This window comes from Marmota monax, unplaced genomic scaffold (genome assembly GCF_021218885.2).
Source record: "Marmota monax isolate L192 unplaced genomic scaffold, Marmota_monax_Labrador192_F-V1.1 WCK01_AAM20220418_F8-fsc00021, whole genome shotgun sequence".
Classification (NCBI taxonomy): domain Eukaryota; kingdom Metazoa; phylum Chordata; class Mammalia; order Rodentia; family Sciuridae; genus Marmota; species Marmota monax.
Window position 1 is genome coordinate 3,509,670 of NW_026695228.1, and position 21,374 is coordinate 3,531,043.

A 21,374-nucleotide genomic window follows, 5' to 3' on the forward strand; every position below is an offset into this window, starting at 1 on the left:
CTTTCTGTAATACTTGTGGTCTGTCTCACAACATCTAATACTAGAATTTTGAACTATCTGCTCTCTGTCATTTTGTTTCTCTAAAATAGACCCAACGTTCCTCAGGTGACTGTATCTAGCACAGTATAGCACACACATCAGAAGACAAAAAACGAATGAGATGACCTGAAAATCAACACATTTTGCCTTCAAAATATTCAACATTTCTTCTTTGGGAGCCTCATTAAAGTTCATACTTCCCAGTCCTTTCTTTGTATATCAAAATCAATTTTCATGTTGTAAAGGAAGAAAGACAGTGAAAAACTGAGTTGGAAGATAAAACATTTCTTAGCTTGAACCTCAAAACTGAGGAGAATGTTGGTTTTAGAACATTTTGATCTCTTGGGTTTATTTTCTTTCTTTCTCTGTCAGCTCAAAAATTGCAATAATAATTGTATTGTTCCCTAAATGTCCTAGTTACAACGAAATCCAAGATGATGTCATCTAACTAATTTGTAGGAAAAAGTTCATAAAGCATTCTTGCTTTCTTGATAAGAATGCAGATCACCTCGCAGCTGAAGGAAAATCAGGCTCAGGCCTGGAGATCTTGGCCAGACTACAGCTGAAAGTCTTCCACCACGTGCCTGGAGCAGCATGCAGCCTAAGCACTGAGAGGTTGCTTAAGATGGAAGTGATTTATGTAGCAATTCTTTAATTTCATTTTACAATTCTATTCATGGAAGTTAAAGATTGTATGATTTTGGGGAAAAAAAATCCTCCAACGGGGATCCACTAGATTATGAATTCTTGATACTTTTAATCCGGGCAAATTTAATTAACCTCTTTATCTTTGGTTTTGTATATGTTAAATGGGAATAAAAATATTTCTTACCAAACAAATATAGTTAGGTGTTTGGAAATATAGTTAGCTGTGTGTAGGTATTTGGAGAGCCATGGTAATAAAACAACATTCTATCTCTTGGCTCTTGGAGCCATTGGAAAGGACTTATAAGTGATTTGGAAACTCTTCTAACTTTATTCCAAAGTATAATTTTAAAGAATTTTAAGCACTACTAGCATGTCACAGATTTATTTAACACATTAGTGAGGGAACCAGGAGGATGTTAGAGCTGGTTCAAAGAGAATTTGAAAAAAGTGGATATATATAGGTTCCAAAAGAAATACTGCTGGATTGAAGTTGTTGAATTTAGATTACAAAAAAAAAAAAAAAAAAAAAAATTGTTCACCTTGTAAGGAAAATAAAAATCATGATTTTTGGCGTTGCCATTTCTCCTGTTTAGACATCATTTGCATGTTTATCAGACAAAATCTAAAGTCAACATATTTTTTCACAGTTTATAAATCCTAAATATGGTAAGTAGCTACACAAAGGTACATTCTCCTACAAAAACAGAAGAATCCCAGGCGAGACCTGTTAGTATACCTATGATATTGAAAATAAGTGTAACCACTATTTTTTTAATATTTTTTCAAGTTTTGGATATATGTTTTAATATTGCCTTCTGTTTTCTGAATTTCCCATCCTGTTTGATGCCTTCCGTTCTTCTTTGTCTTGGTAGGTCTATCTGTCCCTAACTCTTTTCTGTCCACTGTTTATTGCCCAATTATATCCTCTGGCCTTTCCTTTTTCTGCTTCCTTTTCAGATCATTATTTGAGTCTCCTTTAGTTCTTATGCTAAAAAACTGACTTACACTAAATTGGCTGTGCACTCTATTAGCTTCCCATTAGTATTAAGAACAGATAGGATTTCTATTCCCTTCCCAGTATCTCTGTGTGGAATAAGGAAAGCAAGTCTCAAGCAGAGTTCTATGCATCTTAAATCTAAAGCAAACAGGCACAAGGTGCTATAAACTCAATGAAGTCCTGGGTCTCTCCCTTGGTCTGCTCTAAATTCACCTTGTGAAAGTTTCATTTAAAGCAAATGTGTACTTTCCTCTGTGCCATAAATTTTCAAAACATGTTCCTTTTTTAGCATCAAGTGGTCAACAATCTTCTAAACATGCATCTTAGAATTAATTATGGAGCCATTACTAAGGGTGGCAGGTGTGTTGGATTTTTGTTTATGCTATATTCCTGTCCTAGAACCTTTTTATTTTATTTTTTTGGTACCAGGAATTGAACCCGGGGGATTGGGGGTGGGGTTCTTAACCATTGAACCATATCCTCAGCTCTTTTTTATTTTTATTTTGAGACAGGGTCTCACTAAGTTATTTAGGGCTTTGTTAAGTTTCTGAGGCTGGTTTTAAACTTGCAATCTTTCTGCCTCAGCCTCTCGAGCTGCTAGAATTACAGGTGTGTACCACCTCACCCAACCTGTCCTTATACCTTGAATGTCATTGTGTTCTTCAGTGAAGGTCCATATCTAACGTTCATTATACTTACTAACAAGCTACTGATTTCATCAGTAAAGATCAATTTAAATCCAGTATATTGGTTGACAAACATCTGGTATTAATCTAAGAGAGTTAGATGAAGCCCGGCAGATGCCACCTCTGATGTGTGATCTTCTGAATAAATGTCAACTCACCACCTCTGGAATGTCCTGCCAATTAGAGAAACAGTCCTCCCATAGAGGTGCCCCATGCATTCGTATTACACAACTTAGGCTGGAAGTAGTTTAAAAATAAAATACGATCTACACTGCAAGCTGGGATTCATCTGTAATGTCTTCATGAGCTGTCACAACCTGTTGCTCTCTGTAGGAGGCAGAGGTGACGCGGTACAGGGTGGAAGTTCCCTATCTCTAAGCTCTGGAAGCTGGGGTAGTGGCAAAACTTCTTTGGGAATAGAGATCCTAGTCATCTTGGCCATGGAGAATTAAGCAAGGAAAATGCTGGTGCCTCTGGACTTTGCTGTGGAGGGTTGGGGGTGTGGCAAAGAATGAGACCCCACAACCTAACAATTGCCATGGCTGTAGCAACTGAGAAAATATGGGGCAGAAAAGTGAAAGAACTTGAGTTATAAAGAAAAAGAAAATATTTTTACATTGCTAATTTCTTTTGGGTGCTAGTGCCTGTCAGATCTTCCAGGGAAAAACAAAGACCAAAAGCAAGTCTGGTTTAAATTCAGTTGTATTTGTGTCAGGTTTTATATTATGATAAAATCTTAGCCTCTTTACAAGGAGGTTAAATCCCTTGTTGATTCTAAGTGAATTTAGTTTCTCCAGGATGAGCAAGATAAGACAAAAACATGACCCATATTTTTTTTTTCTCCTCAGAGTTCAAGTTCTTGCTATATAGATATATTTTTTCCTTTTCCTTCTACCATAGGAAGTTTTCTCTCAGACAGAAGTGCAGAAGAGATGCTCTTGCTGCTTTTCTACTCCCCAGTAGAAAGATCCATGGCTTCCTCCAACACAAAAGACCCTGGATTATTTTAGATAAAGAAAGCAGCCTAGAGTGACCAGTAGGCAGTATGCCTGTTATGCCCTGGCTGGAGCCCTTACCTATTTGTAACGATATAATTCCATTTGCTCTTGGAGATACCACTTTATGTTCCCTGTGTCAGACTAACTCAGAAATATGTCCACCAGGCAAGACACTCGCGATCACTCCTCACAGTCTACACTGCACGTAGCCCAGTGGCAGAAGGTAAAATTGAAGAGTTGAAATGAAGGTAACGCAGCAGTGGCTGAAACTCCCAAAATTTGTGGCTATGAAATTTCTGAATCCGTGCATTACTCTGACCCATATGTGAAGACTTACCTTGTAGAATTGAGAACACAGCTGAAGTAGTTCAATAAGTGCTCCAGTTTTAGAATCTTTTTTTTTTCTCCCTGTGTGGATGGTAGAGTGTCTATTTTTTGTGTGTTTAACTTTGCCTGTGTTTCATATTACTTTTATTCTACTTTTTTAATCTTTCATTTCCTAAGTTATTTCTAATTTAGTTTTTTATAGACTTTAACATATACCCATGATTTTACTGTCAACATCATGAGCCCCCATGGATATTCCTTCCGGTCTTATAAAATCGTATTTTTGTCAGATTTACTGATTCCATTTCTTTTCAGGGTGAACCAGTATCATGAATATTATGTTCTTTATTCTCATGCATATGTTTATATTCTAATACATACTTTCACATCCATAAATGTTGAATATTTGTATGCAGGATTTTAAATGTCATAACTACCTTATAGTTTTAGTTTGTATAATTTTGCCATAATGTATTTATCCATTAAACATCTATTTAAGATGTTTCTAGTTCTCCACCCACAATAAACAGTGTTACAAGGAACATTCCTATCCACGTTTCTGTGTAAGGGTTCTCTGGAGGATTGGACTAAAATGGAATTGCTAAGTTTTTCATATGAATATCTTCAACTTTACTAGATATAGCCAAATTGCCCTCCAAAGAGAAATGTGGAAATTCTTTATACATTCTAGGTACTAAAATATTGTCAGTTATGTGCACAACAAATATATTTTTCAGTCTGTGACTTGCCTTTTCATTGTATTCATACTGGGTTTTTTTCATGTAATTTTAATATATTCAAAGGTATCAAAATTTCCATTATGTTTTATGCATTTTGAATCTTGTTCTGAAAATCCTTTATCATCTGGTTCTTTGGTGTGAGCCTACTTTATGGATGGCAGTATGTTACATGGGTACTGTCTGGTTTATTTATTTATTTAAAAGAATATTCACAAATTTGCATGTCTTCTTTGTGCAGGGCCACACTCATTTTCTCTGTATCATTCCAAATTTAGTGTCTGTGCTGCAGTGAGCACCTACTTGGTTTAATCATGTTGACCCTGTTGTAAGACTTAGCCCCTTTAGTGACTCTTCCTGCATGAATGTGTTAGTGACCAAGGCAGGTTTGACTGAAGCCTTGCTATATGGCAGAGGAGTTCACATCTTCTGCTCTACATGGGACAAATCGACCCCTCTGGTGAGCTATTTCTGATTTATCTTTTTGTTAAATCTTGACCTGACCAGCACATTCTCCACCAGAATTAGCCCTGCTTTCCCCCCCCCCCCTTTGGAGAACAAAAATAACTCCTGTCTTTATTTCACAAAGAACTCCCCCACCTCTTTTGCTATAAAGCATGGGAAACAATTGACTTATAAATTAACAGGTGGAAAGCATATAAAAGTGTCCTTTCCATCCTGAAAGGTCCTACACTGAACGAAATTCTCATAATCATTCATTCAAATAACATTTATTGAGTACCAACTGAGTTGTGCAAGTTGTGCAAGTCACCGAGTGAACAAACCATATCCCAGATGGAAAAAGAGAGAGGATGAGGATCTGGGAAGGCTTCTTCAAGGAGGTGATGTTTAATAAGCATGGGAAGGCCAGGCGTGGTGGCGCATGCCTGTGATCCCAGTGGCTTGGGAGGCTGAGGTAGGAGGATTGCGAGTTCAAAGCCAGCCTCAGCTCAGTGAGGCCCTGTTTCTAAATAAAATACAAAATAGGACTGGAGATGTGGTCAGTGAACTCAGCCCCTGAGTTCAATCTCTAGTACCCCCACCCCAAGAAAAGAAGCATGGGAGGAAGAGGCACTAGTCATTTCCAGGTGGGAGGAAATTATTAACAGGAGTTTAATGGACAAATGGAAAACCAAATACAGTGAAAAAGAGCTTAGTACCTGAAAAACCAAAGCATGCCACTTACGGTTAAAAGGAAATAGAAAAGAAAGGATATGGAATATAGATGGAGAGCAGAAGGGATAAGATTATTTAATCCCTTTTAAGACTTCATAAGAAAGTGTTGGTGACTTGATTAGTGGTTATAAAATATCACATTGGCTGAATGGGAGCTGAATTGGTGATACCCAGGGGTAGAAAGAAACCAGTTAAGAAGCAGTTGTTGGTCTCCAGGATAAATGTGATAATGGCCCAGGTTAGTTTTGTGATGATAGATGTGTAAAGAAATATATCTTAGAAGAAGGGATGACAGGAAAGAGATATGTTAAAGAGTACAGAAAAAAATAGAAATAAAGATGGTACTCAGTGCTGTGTAATAATGAAGAAAGCCATAAATGAACTTGGTGAAGACTGTGTGGGAGTGGCTCAGGAGGGGACAAGGCTGTTGGTGGCCTGGGCATACTGTAGGCACACCACTTCAGATGCCTATCAGGCACACAAGCTGAGGCACTGAGTAGTCATTTGTATGCAGAGTTCAGAGGAGAGAAATATTTGGGAAATATGAACTCATAGAAAAGGATAATTTGTTTCTGTTTCATGATAAGTAGATAAATATATAGTAGCTGGGCGCGGTAGTGCACGCCTGTAGTCCTAATGGTTCGAGAGTCTGAGGCAGGAGGATTGCAGGGTCAAAGCCAGCCTCAGCAAAAGTGAGGTGCTAAGCAACTCAGTGAGACCCTGTCTCTAAATAAAATACAAAATAGGGCTGGGGATGTGACTCAATGATAATCCCCTGAGTTCAATCCCTGGTCCTCCACCCCACCCACCAGCGAAGAGAGAGAAATATAATGATAAGAAAAGGGATAAAGAAAGACATTGTTTTAGTTATAGCCTAAAATTTAGATTCCAGGGGCTATCAGCCATGGCCTTAAACTTCTGTGCATGAACAGAGATCATAAACAGACTGTATCTCAGTCAAGTCAGAAGATGTCCAAGATAACAATTATCCATTTGGTCCTATTCATAAATCTATTGTCCCTCTAGGGGTATGTAGTTTCTCCGACTTTTCTGAGTTAAGAATTAGAAAGCACTTCAAAGGTAATGAGGTAGACTGTACACTTTAAAGGAAATATTGATCATGTCACGAGAGATTTGTAGAGAGATTTGTATCACAAAATGTATTTGTTGATGAGCAGCAAAACCAACATGTCTGTGTTTGAACAATGTTAACAATCCTAGCCTTTTGTTTAGATTTCTGTTGATAGTCCCAAAGTTGATTTGTTGATTGTTTCTGTATAATTGATAAGGAATTTGGCCCTCTAGTAGATTGTGTTTACTTTTTCTTATTATAGGTAAAATGATGAATGATTGAGACTCATTTCTTTTTTAAACTAATTAATTTTTCCAGCTTTATTGAGACATGTTTGAGGCTCTTTGGTTATATCAGCATGTTGTTATATGGCTGTGTCTTCAACTTATATTTTATGTGTCTCCTTAATGTCTAGTCCACTTATATTTATCTTCAGCTGTAACTTGCAGATAATTCTAGGCTCAGTTTTTTGGTCTTATTGATGACAAGTTATACCTATTAGTCTGATAATATTGGGTTTCAACTTGAACCAGCTGCTCTGGTACCCATGAGAATTACCAGAACTAGGTCATCATTCCTGAATGCAAGAAGCTTATAGTCTGGAAAAGAAATGGGTTTGTAATTACCTACATGCACTGCAAAACAGAATAGAAAAATGGTTATAATAGATTTAAAACAACAACATGCTATGTCAAATTCAGATAATAATGACATAGGTTCAAAAAATATTCCTAATTAAATGAAGAAAACTAGTAAAAGCTTGCAAATAAACAATAACCAAAAAGTAGATCACCAGTAGAACAAAACAATGAGAGACAAATAAACTGAAGGCCTTGAATTTCCCCAAGTCATAGTCAAGAAAAGATTCAAAACTTGGTATTATGGCATGGCATGTCTCTGAAATTGAAGAGTCAGTAATGATGGCTATATTGTTCAGGGTAGGCTAATTACATGAAACATTGGTGTTTAATATGCCACAAAGTTCTTTTCTACTCATTTCTCAGTCCCAAATGGTTACCATTGTGAGGTAGCTTCCAGATCTTTCCTCTACTAAGCCCTCAGAGTCCTCTCCATTAAGGAAAGCAGTATAGAAAATCAAAAGGTTTTTATGGAATAGGTTTGGAAGTGGCAGATGTTACCTGGCCAGAAGACTTCAGTGACATGGCCACCCTTAGTGGCAAGAGAGGCTGGAAACTATGGTCTACCTGTGTGTCTGGGAGGAAAGGAAAGACTTTCATAAATACACATGTTCCCTAAAATTCCCATCAGTCATATCCAACATGGAAAAAAGTGAAACAATGGGTTTTCTTCTGTTTTTTTTCTCTCTCTTGAATAGGGTAGTAAACTAGCTAAAAGAGAAATGAAAAACTGAAGATAACTTTCCTTTCAGAAGTCTCCAGAGCTCCATTGGAAAGTGGGGGGCACTCAGAATACCTCCCAGGGAATGGGGTGCAGCATTCTGTAGTGGGCATAGATGCTGGCTTAAAACAGACCTACCCAAATCAGAAGATGTTAGAGAGCCCGCCTCCCAGTGATGACAGCTACACCTCAGGTCCCTTCTTCCATCTCTTCCATCCCTTTCATTCAAGCTTACTTGATTCCCTAAAAGAAAAACAAAAGCAAGAACAATCGGCCAGGACTCAGAATGCCCAAGCTTTCCTAGTAGTTTAGAAGACATAATAACTGGGCTCCATGGAAAGGAACTTAGGGGAAGTCATTCCCTGTCCCTAGCATTCTGGGCAAGTAATTCATCATAACCCTGAGATGAAAAAGGAAGCCACAGAGCAGCTGGAATGCATGCCACAGAGCATAAAAACACAAGAAGAAAAGACAAAGAACCCAATCTAAAAGAAAACTGTAACTCGGGGGAATAAGAGAAAATTCCATGCATAGGCTTTGTTACAGAAGAATATCATAGGATTGAGAAATCAGTTATGAAAGAGCTGAAAGATGGAATCAGAAGGTAAGAGGGTATAGGTAAAGCTGGAGGGATAATCCCATTGTCAGTCCCCAAGGCACAGAACATAGCCCAAGATGCATAGCAGTTCCAATGGGGCCAACAGACAAGAATCATCACACTAACAAGAGCTGATCACAAAGACTCTGTTTCCTAAAACGTAAGGACAAGAAAGCCTGGTTGCTGGAGCAGAACTAAGGACTGGCACGTCCAGAGAATTCTCCTTGTTTCTTACCTCTGCTGTTGTGTTGTAGACCCCCCTCCCCCTTCTCTGCAGACTCTCCACAAGTTCTCTGTTGACATTGAAGACTATGGTCATATGTAATATTTCCAACAACAAATAGATTCATGAACTGGCTCTCAATAACAATTCAAAACTCTCATAAGAACAGTCGGGTTCATCCAGCTTTGGTTATGTCCCATCATCTCAGTCCAGCAAGCTATAGAAAAGGAATAAAGTTAGATATTACTGGGAAAAAAACAAACAAACAACTAGCTGTCAGACTCCAGGCCATATACTATACTGCCGCAGTCTGGCTGGGCACAATCAGGAGCCACTTGTCAAAAGAAACTAACTTTATTTTTAGAACCACACACGCCAAACAAAACAGCCTCTCAGGAAAAACCCTCAGAGCCCCAACTGCCACCACCAGCTTCCCACAAGCCTCTCTCTCCAACACAAGTCTCTCTCCACCTCCCACAATCCTTCTGGTCTTGAGGCCGATTGGCTGGGTCACGTGGGCGGAGCCAAAAAAGTCCCCCAATGAGCAGCTCCCTGGTCTGAAAGGGCAGGGAAACAGCCCAATGAGCATCACCGCAGAGGAGCCAATCAGCTAGATGTTGCTGGGGCTGCTGTGAGCCAATCATCAGCCGGCAGCTGGAAGTTTGCTGGGGCCCCTTCGGCTGTGGCTCTCAACACTATACATGGGTGTTCATAAACCTTCAAAAAGGAGAGAGTGCTGATATCACACTTCTAAATGGATATTTAAACCAAACCTCAGAGAATTTAAGTTACTTACTCGGCGTCACATAGACTGGTGTTTCAGAGCTAGGTTTCAAATCCACCATCTACCTTTAGGCTACATTACCAGTATTCACAGAAACTAGCTACCAAGGAAGTAAGGATGAAGATCTATGGCTTGTACAGATCCTTTATGTTCCTAAGATTTATTTTTTAATTATTATTACTATTTTTTTTAGTTGTCGATGGACCTTTATTTATATGCGGTGCTGAGAATCGAACCCCGTGCCTCACACATGCTAGGCAAGTGCTCTACCACTGAGCCACAAACCCAGCCCAGGGTAGAGTAAAACCATAAATATTGGGTCACAGGGGATACTGCCCAGTCGTTTTCCTGAAAAGTTACTCTAATTGATGTCCCAGGAGAAATGTATGAAAGCACTTCTCTCATCACATTTTTCCCAACATTGAGTATTTAAATTTTATTTCATTTTGCCATCTGAGTAGGGAAGTAGATTAGGAAGAATTCTGAGTGGTGCAATTAGGGAAATGTCCACAGAGGAAGTGGTATAGATGCTGGCCCCATGAGTGCACAGAGAAAGCAAAGCATAAAGGTCTGGAACATCACAGCCTATTTGGAGGAATCAGGGCCCCTGGCCTGGCTTGAAAATAGTATAAGAAATTATTCTAGTGAGCCACGAAAATCAGAATGAAATATAGTGCTCTTGTTAAAAACAGCTTAGAGATGAGAGGTGATGATATTCTACAAGAAAGTAGCCCCTGAAAAATCTTGGTGTGAGATATTTGCCTGTGTCATATATGCATATGTACATATGCACACATATATATGTATACACACACACACACACACACACACACACACTTTTTTCTTTTTATCACCACCACATCTCCCCTCCATTCGATCGTGTTCAAATAAGTAACCATTTTGTTTAGAAACTGCTGATGGGGCTCACATAGGACTGCTTGTATTAGGGTAAAATGAATTCACTAATGGGGTGACAGGTGTGAGGGTTTTCAGCTTTGAAATGCTTCCACCAGCGACATTTGCATTCTACGAGAAGTCTATGCTAATATAACATTCACACTCACAGAGTTTAAATTGCAAATTCTGAAAAGCTTGAAGTCAGTAAATAATATTTGGGGGGAGAAGGGTGGTAGTGCCCAGACAATATCAGTGTGGAAGGGGAGTGGAAGGCATTATTTGCCAGGTGTTCCTGGAGCTGAGGTCAGGCCCAACAACTTCCATTTGTAGAAAAAAAAAAAAAGAAAGAAAAAGAAAAAGAAAAAGAAAAAAGAAAAAAAAAATCCAGGTGCTGTCTATCCCAGAGACTGCACTCTGAAAAACCATTGTTCCAAGAAAACCCTAGGAGTGCACTTGCTTGCCAAAGTGGGTGGGAGAGGCTAACTGAATAATAACTAAAGATTCTGCTTGGTGAAGTTGAGACTGGTCAATGTTTCTCCATGCTTTAAAAGGTTGCTTTATTTCTTGGAAGAACAGAAGGGCAGAGAGTAGGGGCAAATATTTCCCTCACCTTCCGGGGACCAACCCTGGCTCCCAACTCCTTTCTGTTCTGAGCTGGCAGTTTGGAAGGAGAGAAATCCCAAGTCTCCAGGCTGCTGCAGCCACTGCTGAGAGCAGCATCTTAAGCCAGTTTTCCCTGGCGGCTTTGGAGCCAGCCGATCACCCTCAGTGATGATGTCAGCACTCTGCTCCATCACACCTGGCTGGAGGAATCAGATAAGCTCCTTGGGAAGAGGCCTGAGGAACGAGGAATGAACACAGCCTTGACAGGTGAACCAAAGACCCTTTTGTTTTCTGGGCTGGGGCTGGCTGCCAGGTTGTGGGTTTCTGTCAATCAGCTGGTTACAACACTTTTCTGCTTCTCTATTTTTCTGAATTAAAAAAGAAGAAGAAGAAGAAGAAGAAGAAAGAAGGAAAGAAAGTGTTAGTGATTTGCAAAGCTGCTCCAGAGCCCATGAGGTTTTCATGTGAGACCAAGAGTCAGGTAGGATGGGGACACCATCTTCCTACTTTGGCTGGAAGACACTCCAAGAGTGAAACTAATTAGCAGCAGCCAAAGAGGCTATGTAGGTAGAAAGATGCACACCTTGGTGGTGAGTGAGGCTTCCTGGGATCTTTTGGCAAAAATCCTGAAGAGTTCTTTTCCAGGTGCAGTGTAGACTGATATGTCGCTGATAATGGGCGTGGCAGCCACTTTATGCTCAGTCCTTCCAGGCAGGGGACTTACCTGGATTTCTTGTCCTGTTTGAGGCTCTCCTAGTTGGGACACCAATGAGTTTTGTGCTTACCATGATTGCTGCTCTGAACACATGGTGGAACTCACAGCAATGTTTTTAGGAGTTAGAACCTTTAATGTTCTTTGTGCTTAGAGAAGTTTGAGTCAATCCTATTCATTTTCCATCAATCAAGGGACAGTGATCTAACCTTGGCATCTGGCTTCTTTCTTACCTTGTGATTGCTGGGTGTGAGGGGATGATGGGCAGTGTATACTCTCTGGATATGATTTATTCACTGATCAAATTTTTTTAAAGGGTGACATTTTACACACACACACACATACTTACACACACAATTCTATTTATAATTACAATTGTTGGCAGCTCTGAGAATGGTCTTGAGAATTTTCTCCATGTGGGCTGGGGTTGTAGCTCAGTGGTAGAGTGCTTGCCTAGAGTGAGGTACTAGGTTCAATTCTCAGCATTGCATACAAATAAGTAAATAAATAAAATAAAGGTCCACTGACAACTAAAAATATTTAAAAAAAAAAAAAGAAACATTTTTCCAAGTGAGAAGGGATAGGAAGGAAAGACATATTCTCTTTCTGTGGTACAAGACTGAGAAATGTTCCCAGGGACTCACTCTGATCATACCTGGACAAGCAGCCGGGGATAGGGTCTGCTTTCTCCCCATAGGAGGGGTCTGCCTCAAGCTCAGCTTCTCACAGGACTCATGGCTTCCTCTACTGTCAGGAGGACTACAACTTTCATGGACCCAAGGCTACCAGGTGCTGGACAGAAGGTGCTCCCAGATACCTACTGTAAATACCTGGCACCCAAATCTATACTGACTTGGACCAAAATGGTCTGATCACTGCCCCATGGACAGAATTGCTCCCATGCTTGTCTATAACTAGGTTTCTCACTGTAAACACTATTGATATTTGGGGCCGGATTCTTTTTTCTTGGCAGTGGGCTTTCCTGGTCAATGTAGAATATTTAGCAGTTTCTTGGTCTCGGCCCACCAAATGTCAGTAGCAACCCTCATACCCAGATATGACAAGGAAAAATACCTCCAGATATCACCATGGGTCCTCTGGGATTAAAGATGCCTGGCCCTGAAAACCACTGATTTTTAAGGAGATGCAGCAGGGTTTAGAATTCTCTACAGGATCAAAAATCCATTACTGCATGGAATTTCTAGGACCCAGCTACCTCTTCATAAGGCCAGTAAAAGGATGGTATTTGTACCTTTTCTTCTGAAACTGACCCATATCTTAATTTGGGTTTTTCCAAAAGTAGGGTGCTCAGGTAATTTATTTAGGAGGACAAGAAAGCACACACACAAAAAAAAAAAATGAGGAAAGTGAGACTGGAAATAGAGGGAAGTTAATACAATATATGCAAATGAGTAGATTACTGGTATGGATAAGTGATACTGTATGTCTTTGAGAAAAGGGTAGAAGGCACTTCAGAAGTAACCCTCCAAAGAATGGAGAATTGAGCATTTTTCTACCTATCCATTGGTATAGACTGCCCCTAAGGATGTCAATCTCCTGTACTTCCTTCTTGTAGTGCTTACTACCTAGCAAGCTTAGGTTGTGCAGTGAGAATACCCTGAAGCAGGGTTCAGAGAAATGAGAGGAAGCTCTTAGGATGCTAGAAACTGTCTGTTGCAGCCAGAGAAGCCAGGTATACTGCGAAGTTCAATACGTTGCAACCTCAGCAGCAGCATCAGTATTTTTTTTCTTTGTTTCTTCTGTATTCAATTAAAAATCTGTTCCTCAGTCTGTAGCATGTGATATTGAAGAATTTGTCCCAAACCCTGTCATGACAACTAGGACCCCTTCCAAAGGATTGAACTTGAAGGATACTCTGTGATTGCCATTCTGTGGTCTAAGGAGATAGTTTCCTGGATCTTTAGACTCTCATTTAAGATACTGAAACTACAAATTGAAGAGAAAATAAACAGTGCTTTCTGAAAATACTGGAGTATCTGAAGGTTTGCTTTGCAGGTGGCCTTGAAAGTGTTAAAATGAACTGTTTATCCCATTCCTGTGTTACCTGTCTTTACGAGGGGTTTGTGATTTATCAGGGACATGCATGTGTTAAAAGTCTGTGGATTGTCCCTGGACTTAATATGCAGGCAGCATGTTTGTGAGATACTCTGAATTCCAACAAGCCTGATGAAAGATGGGAGTTAGAGTTATTGCTGTCTTTTGTGAATAAGGAAATTGAGACGCAATGTGGAGGGTCTACAGGGATTTCAATGACCTTAGCTGGTTTTGTGAGAGTCCACAATAGCCCAGGATTATTGCTGTTGCTTATGGGCGGACAGGTTTGAATGCCAACCTGAGGGGTTTGGATTAAGTATGACAAGCCACAGGAAGCTCTGAGCTTTGCCTAGGAAGGAAGTGACATGATAGAAATGGTGATGGAGAGCTTCATTCTCCCTGTGGTGGGAAGACAATTATTCTAGGAACTGCCTGGCCACTGGGAGAGTTGGAATGAGGAGAGACTGGAGTGGCAGAAGCCAGCCAAGAAACTGTTATAATAATACAAGGAGAAGATGGTGAAGATTGTAGAGTCAAATCTGGACCCAGATAAGAATTTCAATCTTTCTAGATCTAAAAATAGTGAGGTAATACCAGACTATCCTGATATTAATGTAGAAAGTATTCTCTGAGAAGTCTCCCTATAAGTCATGGATTTATCTAATGTGGTAGCTGGAAGGATCTAAGGTGATCTACTTCAGGGGTGGTTAATTTGGATGTCTACAGAGGCCAGACAGGAAGTTATGTGTGCAAAGCAGGTGTGGTTTTAATGCACATCCCTGCATTCCTTGGATGGGGATATTGGACACTGGCCAGTGGTGGAAACAGCTCATGAGGGCCAAATGTTAAATTTTCGGGAAAATTTTAAATTGTTTGACATCATGGTAGCAATTAGAAACTATGGCAAGAGTATTTATGCCATTGAAATTAGCCAGTGCTACAGATCAGGGCTCTCTTATTTCCCAAGAACTGTTTGTTAAACATTTGCTCATGGGGCATTGCTGGCACAGTGACAAATGAGTGCATACATAGCCAGGTCGCAGTGACAGAGCTACTCAGCTTCTACCTTATGGCCTGATGGGAATGTGGGTTCATTGTCTCCAGATCTTCAAATGTTTCAAGAGTCAAATACCTTCATTTTACACATGATGTCATACAGGCCTAGGTGCAAGGGTGGTATTTTTGAGTGAAAATGTGGAGGACCAAGGGCAGAGAAACCAAGGAAACAAGTACCTCCATCAAACAGTATATTATTAAAACATCTGTCTGTTCTCTGCTCATTGCCATAAGAGAATTAAACAAATAGAGCTCTACAATATGGTAAAACACAAGAGATCAAGGCATCCTTCAGCCTGAGTATAGCAATTGCCACATAGCTGGAAGAAATATTTCCTACTTCTACTATTCAGTTACTTTGAGAAACAAGTGTAAGTATAAATCTAAGAGCAAATCTAAGCAAAATTAGACACTGCAAGAGTCCTCTCTTGGTGTGGTCCATCATAATTCTTGAGTTCCCTCAATATCCATGGAAACAAACAGGCACTTTCTGTGATCCTTTTAATTTAAACCTTGGGAGATGATTTTGCACAAATGACATACATATCTCATGCTTACAATGCTTCAATACCATGTCAAAAGCTTATGATCTCTTCCATCCCATTTTCTCTTTTAATATTCAGGACTTCTTGTCATTCTAGGCAATTCACCGACATTTGGGAAAGGATCCTAAATTTGGCTAATTTCATAAGAAAGGATCTAAAGTCTACTTTAGCAGATACATATATTCTGAACATTAAAAAAAAATTAGAAAGGCTCTCCTAATTGACTGTCATGTGTGTGCAAGGTACTGGAGAGAAATAACAATTAAGTTAAAAGCTACTTTTGCATCATAAATCCACCTTCCTTGAAAAAGATGACTTATTTTAAATTAATTGCAAAAACTTTGTATGATATGGAATTTTGACTTCCTTTACACAGAGAATAGTATGACTAAGTATTTAAATTCTTTCTCTTTACCTGGAAATTTTAATTAAGGTTTTGTGTTTTATAATCTTGTCAGATCATTGTTCTGTCTTGGTCTTAACATAAGTTTTATGGCCTTCTTGACCTTCATTTACCTTATAAATAGAAACAGGCCCAAGTGAAAGTAGAAAAGCTCTGTACATTTAAAAATACTGCAGACTTACTGGTGACTTGGGATTGCACTGTTCTTTAGTGTTCTCTTGGAAGCGTTTGCTAGCTCATTAACCACTGCTCATGCACTCTTTAATTGCTCTTTATCTATATACCATTATAAGTTCTGTTCCTTCCAAAATCAGTTTAACCCAAAGGCCATCAGAAAGAAAGTTATTTTATTGACAAGAAACAGTGACCACAGTCATCCTATTAGAGATCAGAGGAAGTCAAGCCTTAAGCCAAAGCTAAAAGCTGCTCTCCACTGGTCTCCCCATTTCCTCCTTTCACATGGAAGGAATGTACTTCTCAGCCCTGTGTGACAAGTCGAGGCTCTAGGATAGGTTCTAAATCACTGCATTGGATCACAAGTGGTTTGTGTGACTAGCAACATTCCGACTTATAGCTGATATATCAGTTGGAACTCTGAGTGAGTGACTTTGACAAGTGAGTGCCACCACCTGTTCCTTTCTAGTCACTCATTTAGAAGTGTAGCCTAAGTATGAAATAAACTGTTTTTATTTCAAGCCATTTGAGATTTGGGGGCTATGTGTTATAGCAGCATACCCTATTCTGCCCTGAGTGACATAGGAGGCCTGTGATTCTGACAGAAATGATCCAAGTGCAAGGATGTACCTTTATCCCTGGGTGCTGTGCTGTTTTTCAGGTCATCTGGGGGTTGGGGTGTAAGAGCTCAGAAAGATTCTCAATCATGCAGAATACTATGGAGGACCAGTTTTGGTGGTCAGCTCTCAAGATACTAGCAATACAATGACCACAACTGCTTTTTTCTCTTTCAGTTTTCTCAGGTCAACATTTTAGGGATTAGGAGAAACCATACTGTGTTTGGGTAGAGTAAGGTTTTCAAGGTAGAACTGCCAATACAAAGGCCCAGAGTTGAGAAGGAGCTTGATATGTTAACCTGCAGCTGATGACCCGCTGATGTGGGCAACAGGAGAATTCTGTTCATGTTGTATGTTCCAGAGCTTCTCCCCATCTCTAATCAGCCCCTTTCTCTTTTCTACTATGCCTTCCTTACTCTATTACATATTTGTTTCCTCAACAACCCAAACATAACCAGGTCCTTGTCTCAGACTCTATTTCTATAGAACTCAATAGAAGACTGTACTGGATAAGAAAGAGTCCAAAGGGCAGAATATGTGGTGAACCACTGGGTGCTGTTGATTCTTCTTGAAATTTCCTTATACCAGGGTATTACCTTCTTTTATATCATGCAACAGAGCAATTTGTCTGACTTCAACTTATTTAATTTTGAGAAGTTAAGGAGCACTGATGTGGAATCGAAGATCTTAATATCAGACCCCTGCTTTACAGTAACAAGTTTAATCATCTTATGCAAGTCCCTAATTGTCTTGAGCTTCCTTTTTCTCTCAACAAGATGGGACTATATTTATTGGTGGTGGAAGGATAAATACAAAATTGCCAATTTCTACCCAGGACAATTGGTAATATAGGTCCACACCAAGATGTACACAAGTGCTCATAGTGGCATTATTCGTAACAAATATGGAGCCAACCCAAATATCCACCAACCATTCATCAATCAAAGGTAAGAACTACTGATACATACTACAACATGAACCTCAAAAACATCATGTTATGTGAAAGAAGACAAACACAGAAAATTAAGTAGTATGTGATTCCATTTATAGGAAATTCTCAGTTTAGGGGTTGTCTAGGTCTTGTAGAGGTTCTGTGGTCAACTATAAATTGACCTGGGGGAACTTTTGGGGGTGCTTCAAATGTCATAAACATAGTTGTAGATATGGTTGTATAACCACAAATTTAGTAAACATCATTTGAATGGTATATTTATAATAGCTGAATTTTATGGTGTGCATGCTATACCAGTAAAGCTGCCAAAATAGAACTTCATTGCTTTGTCCTCCCTTTATATACATATGTGTGATATAGATTATATACTATATAATGTTATATATACATATACATATATATGTGTGTATATATACATATAATTAGATATGTGGATTTATTCCTAATAAATAAAAATATAGTAAAACATCAGGGTGTGGGTACTATCATAGTTACTTCCTGAGATTGCTCTAAGGGGTACATGAAATAAGTATGTGGTATTCAAATTATGATAATTCTTCTGGCTGTTGTTATTTCTGTTGTAGTTGAGCCAGCTTTTTCCCCCACTTAGTTTTAAGAGCAAAACTTCTTTTTCTTGGAAGTGCTGATAACCAGGATGCTTTAGGATCTGCTATATGAGACATTTTGTCCATTGGTGTGGACCTATATTACCAATTGTCCTGGGTAGAAATTGACAGTTCTGTTTTTATCTCTTTACCACCAATAAATATAGTCCCATCTTGTTGAGAGGTAAGGGAAGCTCAATACAATAAATGTTTTAACATTTATTTAGTCCTTTCTTGTAACTTAATTAAGGTATATTTGATTCCTCATGTAAACATAAGCTGCAAAACATGGTGACTTCTCAGCATTCCAAATGCAGTAAAATATTAACCTGTGGTTCGAGCAAGGACACAATTCTGCAACAGGCGTTACGTTCTGATCCAATTCATATTATTTTTGAGAAATTGAATATAGTATGTTGGGCCAAGTATCTCTGAAAAACCAATACATATTTTCCCTCTCTATCTTGGTGACATTAGACACACTGAAAATTCTACCTAGATGACCTTGTATTTTTTGAAAGGCAAATACACCTGCTGGTGCATTGTTTTGGGCTTAGCCAGAAATTATTGTTAATTTTGTGCCCCCCCTCCAAAAGCAGATTACTAAAATACATTAGCTTTGGGGGCATATGCAGTATGGACCAATTTGGACCAATTTAAGCCTTCAGAGCAAGATTACACCCAAACAGAAGTGCTTGTAGAAATGAATTGACAACTCCAGTAGTTTTAAATCAATGCATGCTGGGCAATCAGACTCCCTTATCGCTCCCCAAAATGACCTGCTTACAGGAAATTGAAGCACTGTTATAGTTGAGATAGCTGTGCAATCCCCATGCTCAAAGTGGTGATCACCTTCAAATTTAAGCACTTAATTTAAGAGCTCCAATAATTTTAAATTGCTATGTGCCGCAAAGAGTGACAGACGGTTACCAGAGTGCGCCAGTATTTTTAAAACACTTCACTGTTCCGTTTAATATATTTCTGTGGAAAGGTTCACAGCAAGTTGAAGCAAATTTCCAAATTAACATTGAAAAATGAAAAGAGACATAGCAACAAACTTCAGATTGGTTTTCTTTTTCCTTTTCCTTTTTTTTTTTTTCCCCTCCCTAGCCAAAAGACCAGAGTAAGCCTAGTCACTCATCTTTCCTTTGTATTTGAAAAGCCTTGGGGATTTGTCAGGAGCTAAAAATAAGTCTGCCTTTTAAAGTATGGAACCCCCTGGCGAAGCCACACTTGGCAGTAGAATAGCTCTGCAGAGAGAACCAGCAAGAATGGCCCAGGGAGCCAAAGGGAGCCAGGCAGCTTGCATTAATAGTGGCTCTGAAAAATCCCTGCTAGAGTTTTGAAGCTCCAGGGAGGCACCTGGAATCTGGCCTGTGGAGTGAAATTTAGAGGGTGCGATTTGGAAGCCTCACACAACCAGAGGCTGTGTCTGGAAGCGCCTCTGTGTCCTGATACCTTTCTTTGCTCTTTTGCCCTGAATTTCTGTGTAAACCCAGTGCCTTGCTCAAACACCTGCCAAGTCCCTGGCCTCACCCTGTCACTTTGCCTAGGCCAGGCCAAACCCCTGAGGCTCTGCTCACTATGCCTCACTCTTCTCTCTTCCTCTTCTGGCCTCTCACTCCCCTTTTCTTTCCTTTATGGGTAAATTGCTAGTCAGGACTCCACATTGGTCCCTGATCCTTACCTCCGCTCTCCAAATTTATCTCTATTGATTTTATCTGCACAATGTTCCTTTACTTGCTAACAGGGTCTATTTTTCCCCCTTGCAATTGGATATGTAGTCTATAACCTCTTTTAACCTCTTCATTGACAACAAGTTTTTTTAAAAAAAATTATTTTTGTATACTTTAAACCATAAACTCTGTTTTAGGTATACAGGTTTTTTTTTGTTTTGTTTTAATATTACATCCAAGTAATCATCACTGCAATCAAGATAAAGAATATCTGTCATCCCCCTCCCTTCAATTTTCCTTCATGCCCATTTGTGGAAGCCATTGCTCTGTTTTGCGCCACTGCCAATTTTTGTGCTTGATTCTTCACTAATGAAATGACCATGACAATAACCTACAGTTTATAGGCTGTTCTGAGATTTGAGTGGGGACCTAATATTTCCTAACAACACTGAGGGCAAAGGAAAGAGCCTGCCCCAGGGATGGGGGAGAACTTTCTATAGGCCTTCGTTTCTTTGGAAAATTTGTGTTTAAGTTAAAATTATTTTCTTTTACTTCTTTTATATTCACATTTATAATCACTTAATAGTTACACTTTAAATTCCTTATCATCCAGTAAAAATAATGTTCATTGAGATGTGCCGCATTTACTGTGTGGTTTCTTGTGTATCCAGACAGATCAAGGCTCTCCCCAGAGTGAGGAACTAACTAGGAGTTACCTTGGTTTAGGGAAGTTATCTAAAATGTTTCTCCCAGCAAATCATGCCACAGAGCTGCCACTCAGGATACACAAGTTCTTATACATTTCAATCACCAACAAAGGTTGGTCTATCAACGTGGGGCTTCCTGAAATAGTACTTAGGGAGGAATTTAGGCTTGAAAAGACTTTGATTTGGAGATATGGAGCTTTAGAAGGAAGGTGATTCATTTGCCAGCCTTATATGCATAGGGGCTAGGTCTACGGAATTCTTAACTTTGCATTTATGAGGTTTATTCACTAATTATTATAATTTGACCACATTCATTGAACTTGTATGTGTCAGGAGCTTTTCTAGGTGTACACTTGTTTTGTGCATTTAGCTTACCATAGGATTTTGCAAAGTAGAAACAAGTATCTTCATTTTGTTGACTGAAGAAACTGCCTCACCCCCCAACCAGAGTATTTATCCAAGCTACTTAAACTTGTATAGAGTCCCATAGTGAGTAGGTGGTGAACTCTGGATTCATAGTCACATTAGACCCTAAATGTATCCATCTATAACATCTCCGTATTAAAAAAAAAACAAAATTGGTACCCAAATAAAAGGTGAAAGTTCAATGTACTATTATCATCTCGGGCTTCGTATGACTTTACATTGTGAAATGACGTGCTTTAGCAAGAAATTTCCAGTGATGGGGTTGTGTCTGTGAGTGTGTGTGTGTGTGTGTGTGTGTGTGT

At 39.3% G+C, this 21,374-nt stretch overlaps 1 protein-coding gene and 1 non-coding gene across 6 annotated transcripts in view; one reads left to right on the forward strand and one right to left on the reverse strand.

The window, feature by feature from the left end:
• Positions 1-21,374, forward strand: part of Rbms3 (RNA binding motif single stranded interacting protein 3) — a 1,321,467-nt gene that overhangs the window by 223,657 nt on the left and 1,076,436 nt on the right. The window lies entirely within an intron of this gene.
• LOC124088236 (U6 spliceosomal RNA) lies at positions 4,629-4,731 on the reverse strand. The gene has a single exon (XR_006850304.1). It is a non-coding gene; the product is annotated as a U6 spliceosomal RNA (small nuclear RNA).